The 13,633-nt window shown below is 41.7% G+C and overlaps 1 protein-coding gene across 7 annotated transcripts in view; it reads right to left on the bottom strand.

The window, feature by feature from the left end:
- DLG2 (discs large MAGUK scaffold protein 2) overlaps window positions 1–13,633 on the bottom strand; it is a 933,774-nt gene that overhangs the window by 563,141 nt on the left and 357,000 nt on the right. The gene's annotated exons all lie outside the window — the stretch shown is intronic.

The raw sequence follows: 13,633 nt of genomic DNA, 5'->3' as shown, positions 1-13,633 counted from the left end.
ACTTCAATGGTCTTTGGATTAGGCTCTAACTGCACAAGAAGTAGACATTTACTGGTTAGTATTGTATGAAATGGGGAGTTCTGGGGTCTCAGGGCTCCATGTAAACATGAGTTTGTTTGTTTCAACTCCCATTGTGTACACACTGCAAGTCTTGCATCTGAGCAAAATGAATTTAAAGTTAATGACGGAACCCACAACCAGGCAAGTTTCAAGCAGTTTCAAGTTTCACTAGAAGCACTGAGCACAGCTCTACCATCAAGTACCTTTTTTAGCCTAGCATTTCACAGCCCAAGAAGCAGTCACCCCCCCACCCAAAAAAAAGGGCATTGATGCAGTAATTCAAGTGCTTTCATGTAATCACATGGTTTCTAACCTTTCAATTTCATGATATAGGAGAAATATTTCTATCTAAAGAGAAATTATAGGTTACATGCAACCACATTTAACATTTGCTAAAATTATTTCCCGTTATACAATTGTTCAATCACAGGGAATACACTGAGAACAAGACACACATATTTTGGTACTTTGAAGTAGGTAATTCAGCTGATGACCTGTCTTCATCTATTACAGTATTGTACGGTTTGATATTAAAAACCACTTTCTAAATATCTGAAAATAGGCAGTCTCTGTGACTACCTTTCATCCAGTTATCCTTGCTGGCCCTCAGTAGCTTTAATTAGCTTAAAATAAGATATACAAGTTTCAGAATCTTTTTCCATTTAGATTGTTATAATTTCAGTTATAGGCCATGCAGGAAAGATTTATAATGTGTAATCGCTGAGTTTAAAAATACAGACCTTCCATGTCTATTTGCAACTTCACTTTAGCTTTCATGAATGTTCAACTCAATACTGAATATCAATTCTTTTGTCTATATTATAAATAGAAAAAAGATGGTTTTCAAGATAATACTGTTGTCTCTGTCAACCTTTAGATTTCACTGAAATCCTGGTTTTATTTCTCCATATTGATTAATCTTAAGATCAGATAGTCAGGGCAAAATAAATCTAGCATAGTTTCCTCAGCTCTTTTATTATTTACAATCTCCAGAATTAAAATGCCTTGTCATTCCCTAATCAAGCAATATTTGTTAAGCTACGGGAATCAATCAGCAGCCCATATTTTTCTCATCACTTCTCCACTCTTGCAAGTAACTCAGGCCCTAATTACAAAAATTGCAGCAATGTATTCATTTTTCAGACTGCACTTTTAAGAAGTTTCTCAGCAGGAAAACAATGCAAGTGATGAAGAAGCGTAGGGACATTATAAAATAAGATTAGTTAAGGACTTGGAATTTCTTTGGAGAATTCATCAACTGCTCCTGTAATCATGTAACCTGAAATGACAATGGAACGTGTCCATCCATAAAGAACTTGGTTGGCCCTGTTTTAGGAACTCAGACTTCTGTTGATAGGTGCACAAACTGTTGAAAGATAAGGTGCGCCGGTACTATGCAAAACAAATACTTTCCAGACAAGTCAAGAGCCTGATATTTGAGAGTATTTTAGGTGAAAGGACCCTGGAATTTTCCATGGATGGCGGGTGATAAGTGATGAGAGATCGATATAAAACCCAAAAGACTCCAAAGTCGGGGGATGATTTGTTTGTTGGGGTCTGTTCCTCTTCTTATTTTTCACTCCAAGTTGCAGGTCCAATGGGTATCAAGCCACTTGGGTCTCAAAACATGGGGATTCTTGTGTTTTGATAATGTACCCTTAGCCATCTGGGACGTGGTTCTGCCTGCTCATTGCACACTTCACTTCACTGATCCTGCTATTAGGAGGAGGAGAACCTCGCCTTTCAAAACCATGCCTCCAGTGTTTTCTAGCAGACAAAGATTGAGACAAGGAAACAAAAGATATCTGGTTCTATTCCCAATTCTGCCACTTGACTTGCTGTGTGACCTTAGGTAAGTCACCTAACCGCTCTGCCTGGGTTTCCTAATTTATAAAATGAATGTTGTGATTCTTATTTGCCTTTGAAAAAGATGTTGAAATCAACAGATGACAAGCAGTAGATAAGTGCTAAGAACTATTATATTTTAATAATGAACAGTTAGTCCTGCAGTTTCAAAGTTAGACTTATTCTACTGGCAACCTCCTGCTCAGTAGGATGAACTCCACTAATGAGTTAATATAAAGATGGGACTCCTTTAACACAGATGGAATATTAGGGTTCCAGGACTCTAGGTACTGGGTTTGAGACAGTGACAGAGAAGCATATTGAATCGACTCGGGGGTTTGGAAAAGTTAAATCAACCCAAACATTTCCAGAACACTTTTCCTCTATGTCAGTGGTCTCCAAAGTGGGGTGCGTGCACCCCAGGGGGTGCGCAAGAAGATCCTTGGGGGTGCGTGGCAGGAGGAGCGCTTTTTTTTTTTGTGCTTCGTCAGGCGGGAGTCCGAGCGGCTTTTTTGGGGGCGGGGGGAGGGGCTTCGGCAGTTCATTTTTTTTTTTTTTGCTTCGGCGCGGCAAGGGGTGCGTGCTCAAAAAATTTTACGGATAGGGGTGCGCGATCAAAAAAGTTTGGAGACCACTGCTCTATGTCCCCAATCCTGTTCCTCATCTAGATATTTAACTTTTGATTCCACTATCTACCAAGACTGCTGTAAACTTACTGCTTCATCCCTGCTGCACCTGAATAGGACCTTTTCCTCTCACTGACTGACAGGAGAAACTGCTTCCACCCAGACTATACCAATACTTGGAAGCCAAGACAACATACTTACAGCTGCAGTGCCCGATTGGTATCAAACAGTTGTGAAAAAACTTGGAAAAGAAGGAGATAGAAGTTTTTTTAAGGACATGAACATAGGAGACATTCCTCTCATAAATATACTCAGGATTTTCCAGCTCCAGTCAGCCAGGTTGTCTGGTCATTTTAGCACCAAAGGCATTATTTGAAAGCATAGTAAAATAAACCTGAACCACTAACAGGGAGAGTACAAAGCTACACAGTCTTGTTCATGAGCATTTTTTTCTGTACAGCACCCTCATAGAGACATAGAGTCATAGACTTTAAGGTCAGAAGGGCTTTAAACTAGGTTCACCGGGGGAAGGAGACCAAAGCCCTGAGGTAAGTGGGGAAATGGGATTCTGGGAGGAAGCACAAGCAGTAGAGCGCAAGAGGGGAGGACTCCTGTCTCATACTGAGAAAGAGGGACGATCAATGAGTTATCTTAAGTGCCTATACACAAATGCAAGAAGCCTGGGAAACAAGCAGGGAGAACTGGAAGTCCTGGCACAGTCAGGGAACTATGATGCGATTGGAATAACAGAGACTTGGTGGGATAACTCACATGACTGGAGTACTATCATGGATGGATATAAATTGTTCAGGAAGGACAGGCAGGGCAGAAAAGGTGGGGGAGTTGCGTTGTATGTAAGAGAGGAGTATGACTGCTCAGAGCTCCGGTATGAAACTGCAGAAAAACCTGAGTGTCTCTGGATAAAGTTGAGAAGTGTGAGCAACAAGGGTGATGTCGTGGTCGGAGTCTGCTATAGACCACCAGACCAGGGGGATGAGGTGGACGAGGCTTTCTTCTGGCAACTAGCAGAAGTTGCTAGATCGCAGGCCCTGGTTCTCATGGGAGACTTTAATCACCCTGATATCTGCTGGGAGAGCAATACAGCGGTGCACAGACAATCCAGGAAATTTTTGGAAAGTGTAGGGGACAATTTCCTGGTGCAAGTGCTGGAGGAACCAACTAGGGGCAGAGCTTTTCTTGACCTGCTGCTCACAAACAGGGAAGAATTAGTAGGGGAAGCAAAAGTGGATGGGAACCTGGGAGGCAGTGACCATGAGATGGTCGATTTCAGGATCCTGACACAAGGAAGAAAGGAGAGCAGCAGAATACGGACCCTGGACTTCAGAAAAGCAGACTTTGACTCCCTCAGGGAACAGATGGGCAGGATCCCCTGGGAGAATAACATGAAGGGCAAAGGGCTCCAGGAGAGCTGGCTGTATTTTAAAGAATCCTTATTGCGGTTGCAGGAACAAACCATCCCGATGTGTAGAAAGAATAGTAAATATGGCAGGCGACCAGCTTGGCTAAACAGTGAAATCCTTGCTGATCTTAAACGCAAAAAAGAAGCTTACAAGAAGTGGAAGATTGGACAAATGACCAGGGAGGAGTATAAAAATATTGCTCAGGCATGCAGGAGTGAAATCAGGAAGGCCAAATCACACTTGGAGTTGCAGCTAGCAAGAGATGTTAAGAGTAACAAGAAGGGTTTCTTCAGGTATGTTATCAACAAGAAGAAAGTCAAGGAAAGTGTGGGCCCCTTACTGAATGAGGGAGGCAACCTAGTGACTGAGGATGTGGAAAAAGCTAATGTACTCAATGATTTTTTTGCCTCGGTCTTCACAAACAAGGTCAGCTCCCAGACTGCTGCACTGGGCAGCATAATATGGGGAGAAGGTGACCAGCCCTCTGTGGAGAAAGAAGTGGTTCGGGACTATTTAGAAAAACTGGACGTGCACAAGTCCATGGGGCCGGATGCGCTGCATCCGAGGGTGCTAAAGGAGTTGGCGGATGAGATTGCAGAGCCATTAGCCATTATTTTTGAAAACTCATGGCGATCGGGGGAGGTCCCAGATGACTGGAAAAAGGCTAATGTAGTGCCCATCTTTAAAAAAGGGAAGAAGGAGGATCCGGGGAACTACAGGCCAGTCAGCCTCACCTCAGTCCCTGGAAAAATCATGGAGCAGGTCCTCAAGGAATCAATTATGAAACACTTAGAGGAGAGGAAAGTGATCAGGAACAGTCAGCATGGATTCACCAAGGGGAAGTCGTGCCTGACTAACCTGATTGCCTTCTATAATGAGATAACTGGCTCTGTGGATGAGGGGAAAGCAGTGGATGTGTTATTCCTTGACTTTAGCAAAGCTTTTGATACGGTCTCCCACAGTATTCTTGCTGCCAAGTTAAAGAAGTATGGGCTGGATGAATGGACTGTAAGGTGGATAGAAAGCTGTCTAGATCGTCGGGCTCAACGGGTAGTGATCAATGGCTCCATGTCTAGTTGGCAGCCAGTTTCAAGCGGAGTGCCCCAAGGGTCGGTCCTGGGGCCGGTTTTGTTTAATATCTTTATTAATGATCTGGAGGATGGTGTGGACTGCACTCTCAGCAAGTTTGCCGATGACACTAAACTAGGAGGCGTGGTAGATACACTAGAGGGTAGGGATAGGATACAGCGGGACCTAGACAAATTAGAGGATTGGACCAAAAGAAACCTGATGAGGTTCAACAAGGACAAGTGCAGAGTCCTGCACTTAGGACGGAAGAATCCCATGCACAGCTACAGACTAGGGACCGAATGCCTAGGTAGCAGTTCTGCAGAAAAGGACCTAGGGGTCACAGTGGACGAGAAGCTGGATATGAGTCAACAGTGTGCTCTTGTCGCCAAGAAGGCTAATGGCATTTTGGGCTGTATAAGTAGGGGCATTGCCAGCAGATCGAGGGACGTGATCGTTCCCCTTTATTCGACATTGGTGAGGCCTCATCTGGAGTACTGTGTCCAGTTTTGGGCCCCACACTACAAGAAGGATGTGGAAAAATTGGAAAGAGTCCAGCGGAGGGCAACAAAAATGATTAGGGGTCTGGAGCGCATGACTTATGAGGAGAGGCTGAGGGAACTGGGATTGTTTAGTCTCCAGAAGAGAAGAATGAGGGGGTATTTGATAGCAGCCTTCAACTACCTGAAGGGGGGTTCCAAAGAGGATGGAACTCGGCTGTTCTCAATGGTGGCAGATGACAGAACAAGGAGCAATGGTCTCAAGTTGCAGTGGGGGAGGTCTAGGTTGGATATTAGGAAACACTATTTCACTAGGAGGGTGGTGAAGCACTGGAATGCGTTACCTAGGGAGGTGGTGGAGTCTCCTTCCTTGGAGATTTTTAAGGCCCGGCTTGACAAAGCCCTGGCTGGGATGATTTAGTTGGGAATTGGTCCTGCTTTGAGCAGGGGGTTGGACTAGATGACCTCCTGAGGTCCCTTCCAACCCTGATATTCTATGATTCTATGATTCTAATATGATCATCTAGTCTGACCTTCTGCACAACACAGGCCTCAGAATCTCACCCACCCACTCCTGCAACAAACCCCTAACCTATGTCTGAGCCACTGAAGTCCTCAAATCATGGTTTAAAAACTTCAAGGTGCAGAGAATTCTCCAGCAAGTGACCCGTGCCCCACGCTGCAGAGGAAGGCAGAAAACCCCCAGGGCCTCTGCCAATCTGCCCTGGAGGAAAATTCCTTCCCGACCCTAAATATGGCGATCAGCTAAACCCTGAGCATGTGGGCAAGACTCACCAACCAGACACCCAGGAAAGAATTCTCTGTAGTAACTCAGATCCCACCCTCATTAATTGACCTTCTCTAAATATTGTATGCTATGCTTATACTCTTCAGGCAAGATGAACTCTGCTTCCAGTCTGAGTACTAGTTTTAGCCTGGTTGGCCTTGGTTTAGGTACAGTGTTAATGTAATATATTGTCTGGTTTTAACTGATTTTAATTCTATTCAGAACACACAGCATTTCAAGTTCTACTTATTCCTGGGGCATAATGCAATGTACCTCGGGGGTGGAAGGGATGGAGTGGTGGTGGGGACTGGGCGGAGCACTCCCCTGGCAGACAGAAACTCGGCACTTCTGTCCTGGGCCCCGGACTCCCCTAGGGACGTCCTGGCTGGGGTCACACCAAAATGCAGCCACATGGTTTAGGGTCTATTTCATTGAAAGATGTGGAAAGGAGACCACCACTGAATACAGTGACAGGTATGTGACTCTTAATCTAGAGATGCTATTGTCCTGACAATACCTTTAAGTGAATTGATCCAAGGTCTGCTATGCATATCTAATTTTGTCAAGTTGAGATGGCTTGTTTAGGCTTAGCAAGGCACTGATACCTTCACGGGCAATGACAAGCAAGACCCTAGAACTATCCAAGATCCATTATGCATATTCTTTCCAATTTCTTATGCCTCAACCTTCAGCATCTTGGCAATCTACTGTGACATGACTTACAAATCTGGACACTGGAGAAAGATCTGGGACTTATGGCTCCTGCCCATTAGCTTTTAAATAGCATCAGTATTTCTTATTCTGATCCACTTTCAACACTGACAAGATCGACTGAAGAGTTTCATCTGTCACTCTTCTTCCACATGCCCATGGATGTCATTCTTCATTAAAACTTTATGGTTGTGGTAGCCCAGCACTCAAACAGATTTAATATCTGATTCAATGAGTATATAATGTCTTCAAGTAAACTACTGCGAGATTTCTAATGGCAAGTAGTAACATGTGTAACACCCACAAATGCTTTAATGTCCTTTGTGTTCAGAAAGTCGTGGTCTCTTTGTTCCTAATAGAACTTACTGGCTCCAAGAATTCATTTAAAGAAGAAGAAAAGAGGCTTAGATTTTGCTTTTTTTTCTCACTCTCTCAATTACTTTTCAGAGAACGCTATTTGTTGTAATAATAGCGTATTGTGTTCCAGACAAACTACTTAAATGGAGAAAACTAGTGATTAAGGATACAGAAACATCAACACAGGCAACAGTGGCAGCAAACGCAAGGAGAGATACCGGCCAGGGTGACATTCAAAATGTGCAAGAATAAAGCTGATGGAACCTTTTCTTTTTCCATGTTACAGGACAGAACTCCCGAAACGCACAAAACAGCACCACATGAAGGAATCTGCAAAGGTGATCCATCTAAGAAGTTATTTTCACCCATGAAACAAACAAAATATGATAAATATGTTTTCCACACAAAGAGCTTATTACCAGTCAAAGCGCTTGCTACCACAAATAGTCCCATGGAATGCTTACTCTGTGAGCAATCCACAGGAGTAAAAATGGTATAATTATAGTAATAAGCACTATGCCTGATTAGATGGCTTTTGAAGTACTGGACTAAAAAATTAATAGTGGAACTGGGACTAAGATAATGATACTGTCATATATATGTATATATATATATGACAGTATCATTATCTTAGTCCCAGTTCCACTATTAATATAATTAATATATATAACATTTTTTAATTTCTCAGTTTCTGAGTAGGAGAGCTGACTATTTGAACAAGAAGTTTAAGTCATATTTAAGGACTCATGTATTCCAAAGCAAGCTGGCCTTGGTGAGACTGGATATTCTGGGAAGCTTCATTTTACTGTTTACATTTTCTGTCTATATATCTTTATATTAGTAAGAGCAATAGTCCCTATATTTATTTTACATTGTCCATGCATAGTCAATTCCCAGTATGTTGCAGAGTTTTGTGTGAACAATGCATAAATTTAACAGGGAAGAGACAGGGAAGAAAGATGACATTTCTGGCAACTGGGTATGGGACAAGTGAATACACAAATGCAATCATCATCATTAGGTCTTAGAGCCAACACAATGGGGATGAATGGGACACTTTATACCTCTCAGTTTTATTGTTTCAGGCTGTTTGAAGCCTCAGAAATGTTACCTGCTCAATTTACGGCACCCCACCTATACCCTAGCCAGGGCTCATGGTGTGACCCAGTCAATTCAGACATCCTCACACTTTCCCTACCAAACTCCCTGAGTTTCACCCAAAGCTGGTTTAATATGAGGGCGGCGGCGGGGGGGGGGGGGGGAAAGGGGGTATTTGAACAGGTCTCAGGCCTACAGAAAGACAACACTGCATTAATTTAAACTCAGTTCACTTTTTCAAGGTTTTTCTCAGAACTATAAGAGCTAAAATACATACGTACACTCTAGCAGAGAAAGGGTGCAAGCAACCACATGCACAGATTGAGAATTACTTGTGTGTGCGTGCGTTGCCACATACACACAATTCTAATTTAAATATACAGATCAAGACTCCAGAATCTAAACTTTCAGTCTAAAATATATATTGAGTTTAACCTGACCGTTTGCCACAGAATTGTGCTCCAGAATTCTATAAGGCCACAAAATCACACAATACACAGTTGCTTAGTCTTATGCACCACGGCATTTCATGCAGCTCATTTTCCATCAAGTTTTGAGTTTAAAAAAATCAATTGTTTTATATGAAACTGATAAACTAAAAAGACAGAGCTCCCTTGAACAACTAAAGAGTAACTTCACAGCAAATAGTTCTCCCTTCTATATATAGATGTGAAACAGAAAAAAAGTCATTTGTTATATTGCTATCAGACAGTCACTGGCAGAGTAGAAGAAAAGTGCCTCAAGAAAGCCTCAAGGCCTTTCCTTATCAAATGTAAGGAAATGTAATGTATAATGCAGCCTCCATATAAAGCTATTACAAGTTAAACTAAATAATTTATCTCAAAGTTATTACAGAATGTGTATATTTGGAATTTATTTCCACTTTTATTTTTTTTTTCAATATAATTTTCCAATTTTTATAAAAAGCTATTAGCTGTGATATTATCTATCAAGAATAAATTTGGACCTAGGCAGAAACTGACATCTCCATCCAGATCAGCAAGATGCCAATGGGAATAGTTTCTCAAAAAAACCCAAACCAAACCAATCTACTATATAGTCAAAGTCCCTCCTCTTCTGATATTGCCTGATAGCGGCTTAAATTAGCAATGATTAACATAACAGCAATAACTTTTATATCCATTATCTGATTCAGTGAAGGACATAAAAATATCAAAAGAAGAAGTGCTGAAGAATAGGAGATATAATTATGATATGTCTATAATTCTGCTCAAGATAATCAACAATAAGATTTTAGTTGACTAACTCTCGGGATCTCTGCTTCCTAGGCACACAGAAGAGTAGATCCGTTTGCCTTAAGCTAGGGAATATAAATGAAACCTGGTAGTGAGAATCATACGTTTCTGACAACTGTGTCTCAGCAGGCTAGTGTGAGAGAAATTGGTTCAGCCGTCTCACACTAGGGCCTCAATTTACTAAAGCATCCCTAGGCCATGATCCTGCATTATTAGGGACCTATTCAGGAAGGATGCTTTAAGCACACGCTTAACTTTGAATGCATGCTCAAGTTGTTTTGAAAAAATCAATGGCAATTAAAAATGGATGGTTAAACTTAAACAACTGTTTAGTTGCTTTCTTGAATCCAGGAACCTGAATCCCAAGATCTACAGAGTAGGAAGCCATGCAATATGGTTTCTTTAGAGATGTATCACATCAAAATCTTGACACCTGATAATGAAGTTGAAGTTTTTATGTAGTTTATAAAAAATTTAATACAAGATGATGCATGCTGGAAAAAATCTGATTTGGCACTGCAAATATTCAAGTGGCAAAAAATCCCTACTGGAAGAAGTTATCTAAATATCAACAAAGTAATCAAAACTGACAAATCCATTAATATGATCATTTTTAAAGAGGTGTATTTTAAGCATTTTATTTTATTGTTTCCATAACTTTTATTATTTGTTCAGGCAATAGAAAGGTGTTTTACAGAATAGTACATCAAGTTAATGTACAATAGCGACACTTATTGTATATTAAAAGTATGTTTGTCTAACATACTTTTTCATTACATAAACAATAAAAATAACAGCCCTTTCTTTAACAGTTTTTTAGCTTTTGCGATCAGCTATAATGCCCTTTGATTTCCAGGGCATGTTTACACTGCAGCTGGGAACATGGCTCCCAGTGGGAGTAGACAGACTTGCACTAGCTTCAGGGCCGGATTGACACACAGGCAAACTAGGCACATAACTAGGGCCAAAATTCATATGGGGGGCAGTTAAAAAAAAATCTATTTGAATTTTCATGTCTCCCATTACTAGCCCGAGTCTCTGCTGGAGTCATAAATGTCCACACTGCGATTTTTATGTGTTAGCTTGAGCAATCCTAGAGTGAGTCTCGCTACCCGCGCTGGAAGGCATGCTGCCATCTGCTGTGTAAATGTATCACGAGGCTTTTAAATGGTGAATGGCCCATAGAGTGGCTTCTCCATTGGTTGTTAGAGGAGCCAGAATTGGGCTGGGCAAGTCAAACCCCACCACACACACACAAAGTATTTTTTCTGTAGGATGCCAATGGACAATGCCTTAAAGATTTGATAATACTTCAGATTATGCTTGTATATATAAATATATAAAAATATATGCATTTTACGTTCACTTGCTGAAAACTGCGAGGTTCTTAACAAAAACAATTAGAGGCATAATTCAAAAGATATTTCCAAATCTGTGCACCATCACTGTAAGACAGCAAATTATGTCATATAGGGAGAAATTCATAGGAGAAATAATTAAAGCACCCGCATATCTTAAATTAATATGGAGTGATAGAAAATATATCAAAATATAAGAGCTAACTCATCTTCTACTGCATCATCACTGTCAAATACCCCAGAATTTGGAATATCTTCAAGTTTATGTTTGTTCTAATGCACCCCTTCTGGAATATGTAATTGGTTGATATCTGGAACAGATGCAAAACCTCTTGGGTGAAAATCACAGTCTAATTGAAGTCAATAAGAAAATTCCAATTGACTTCAATGGAGCCAGGATTTCACCTATGTTTCTACTCTATGTGGGTTTTCTTTTATTTCAGTCTACCTTTTATGTTCTTGTTACATATGTCTTCTCTATTACAGTGTGAATGTTTTGTTTTTACTGATTCAGTAGAAATTATATCAAAGTTACAAACAAAAAAAATCAGTGACAAATCATGTACTCATTTTTAATTTATTCAGTATGCATCTGGATCAAATAGAAATGCATTAATCAGCCTTGCAGTGAATGAAGATAAAAACTCTGCTTCTGACTGAAAGAACCCTTCCCCCACAAATCATTCTACTCATGTCATCTCTTCAAAATCAAAGGCTGCATTGCCCATGACATTACTTTTTGCTGGTAATCTTTAAAAGTAATGGTGTACTAGACTTTCAAAGCAATAACCCAACATACTATTTTGCTGTATTTTTCACAGCCTGAAGTACCTGAAGATTAAGTGTCACCTTTATTCCTTTACTAACAGGAATTTCATGGGGATGAAAAAAAAAGAATTAGTCTAAGATCGAGGCAGAATAATAAACAAAAGGAAATGCAAATTTAAAAGTGAAATAGGCAAATGAGTTGGACAGAATTAGGATCTATTATAGAGGATTTATTACAATATAATAGAATTCCAAAGGATAAAACACATCTGCTTTCAGTATCCAATCAGTTGCATTGTACTTCATACACCGCAAACCAGAAATAATATAACTGAACAAGTGCCAGTTAGAGCTGACTTGTACTTGGCAATAGTGCAAGCTTTAGAGAATGGGGCTTATTTCCAGTCAACACAAGTGGTGCAACATCTGAGAAAGCAGATTTAGGGGAAGAAATAAGAATGCAGAAGAAGGTGGTAGACTTTAGAAAGGAGAGAGTTTTACAAAGCTTTCCAGGCAAAAGAATGAATAATATGCATTAGTAATAAGTAGGGCTGCAAGTTTGTCACAGAGGTCATGGATTCCGTTGACTTTCTGGGACCCCCATGACTTCTGCAGCGGCTGGTGCGGCTGGCCCAGGGGCCGCCTGAGCAGGGCAGTCTCAGGCCAGTGCAGCCCCGTCCCCCAGCAGTAGCAGGAGTTTGGGTATGAGAGGCTGCTCAGGGCTGGGGCACAGGAGGTGGTGAGAGCTCTGGGCAGTGCTTACTTCGGGGGGCTCTCCGGAAGTGGTGACATGTCCCTCCCTCAGCTCCAAGGCGGAGGAATGGCCAGACAGCTCCGTGCGCTGCCTCCGCCCACAGGCACTGCCCTCGCAGCTCCCACTGGCCATGGTTCCCAGCAAATGGGAGCTGCGGAGCCGGCACTCGGGCAGAGGCAGTACGCAGAGCTGCCTGGCTGCGCCTCTGCCTGGGAGCTGAGGGAGGGACATGTCGCCGCTTCCGGGGATCTGAGCGGAGCCAGTTAGGGAGCCTGCCAGCCCCATCAACCTCTCCCTGCCCAGGACCAGCGGGGGTCCCGGACTGCTACCCCCAGACCGTCCCCCCCACCAGCAACATGCCCGGGCTGACCCCAACCCCCCAAGATTTAGTCAGGGGTATACAGTACAAGTCATGGACAGGTCACAGGCCATAAACTTTTGTTTACTGCCCCTGACCTGTCCCTGACTTTTACTAAAAATATCTGAGACTAAAACGTAGCCTTAGTAATAAGTTAGTACTGGGCAGCCAGCAGGAGAAAAGCCGGGGGATGTACTGTCCATAAGAAATGTCATATTAACTCCTTCTTCTGGTTAAGTGTATATATGTAAAGCTATTTTGCCATATGCCCTTCACTTAACCTACTGAAGGTTATTTAAGTCATAATAATAGGCAACAGGTGAAAATATTAAGCATGGGTTTTAAATATCTACCACAGACTCAAAGTCAAGCTGCCCTGAACTGTAGCAAATAGAAAGTATTTTAATTTTTATGTCAGTAAAAATAACCAACCAAGTAGTTAATCTCAGCCCACTTACAAATCCACAGCATCCTGTGTGGCAGGTATGAAAGTATAAATGAGCTCATCTAAGCTCAACTTTATGGATCACATTCATCACCACACACCATACATGTTCTCTTCAAATATTTTGGAGAGCAACGTAATGTGAAATATTGCATTTCTATCAGAACACAGTCATCTGCAGGTTGTTTTTGAGGGCAGTGAGCAGCCAGAAAGAGAAGACT

The sequence above is a fragment of the Emys orbicularis genome, chromosome 1 (assembly GCF_028017835.1).
Source record: "Emys orbicularis isolate rEmyOrb1 chromosome 1, rEmyOrb1.hap1, whole genome shotgun sequence".
Classification (NCBI taxonomy): Eukaryota; Metazoa; Chordata; order Testudines; family Emydidae; genus Emys; species Emys orbicularis.
This window is presented reverse-complemented; position numbering and strand designations above follow the sequence as displayed.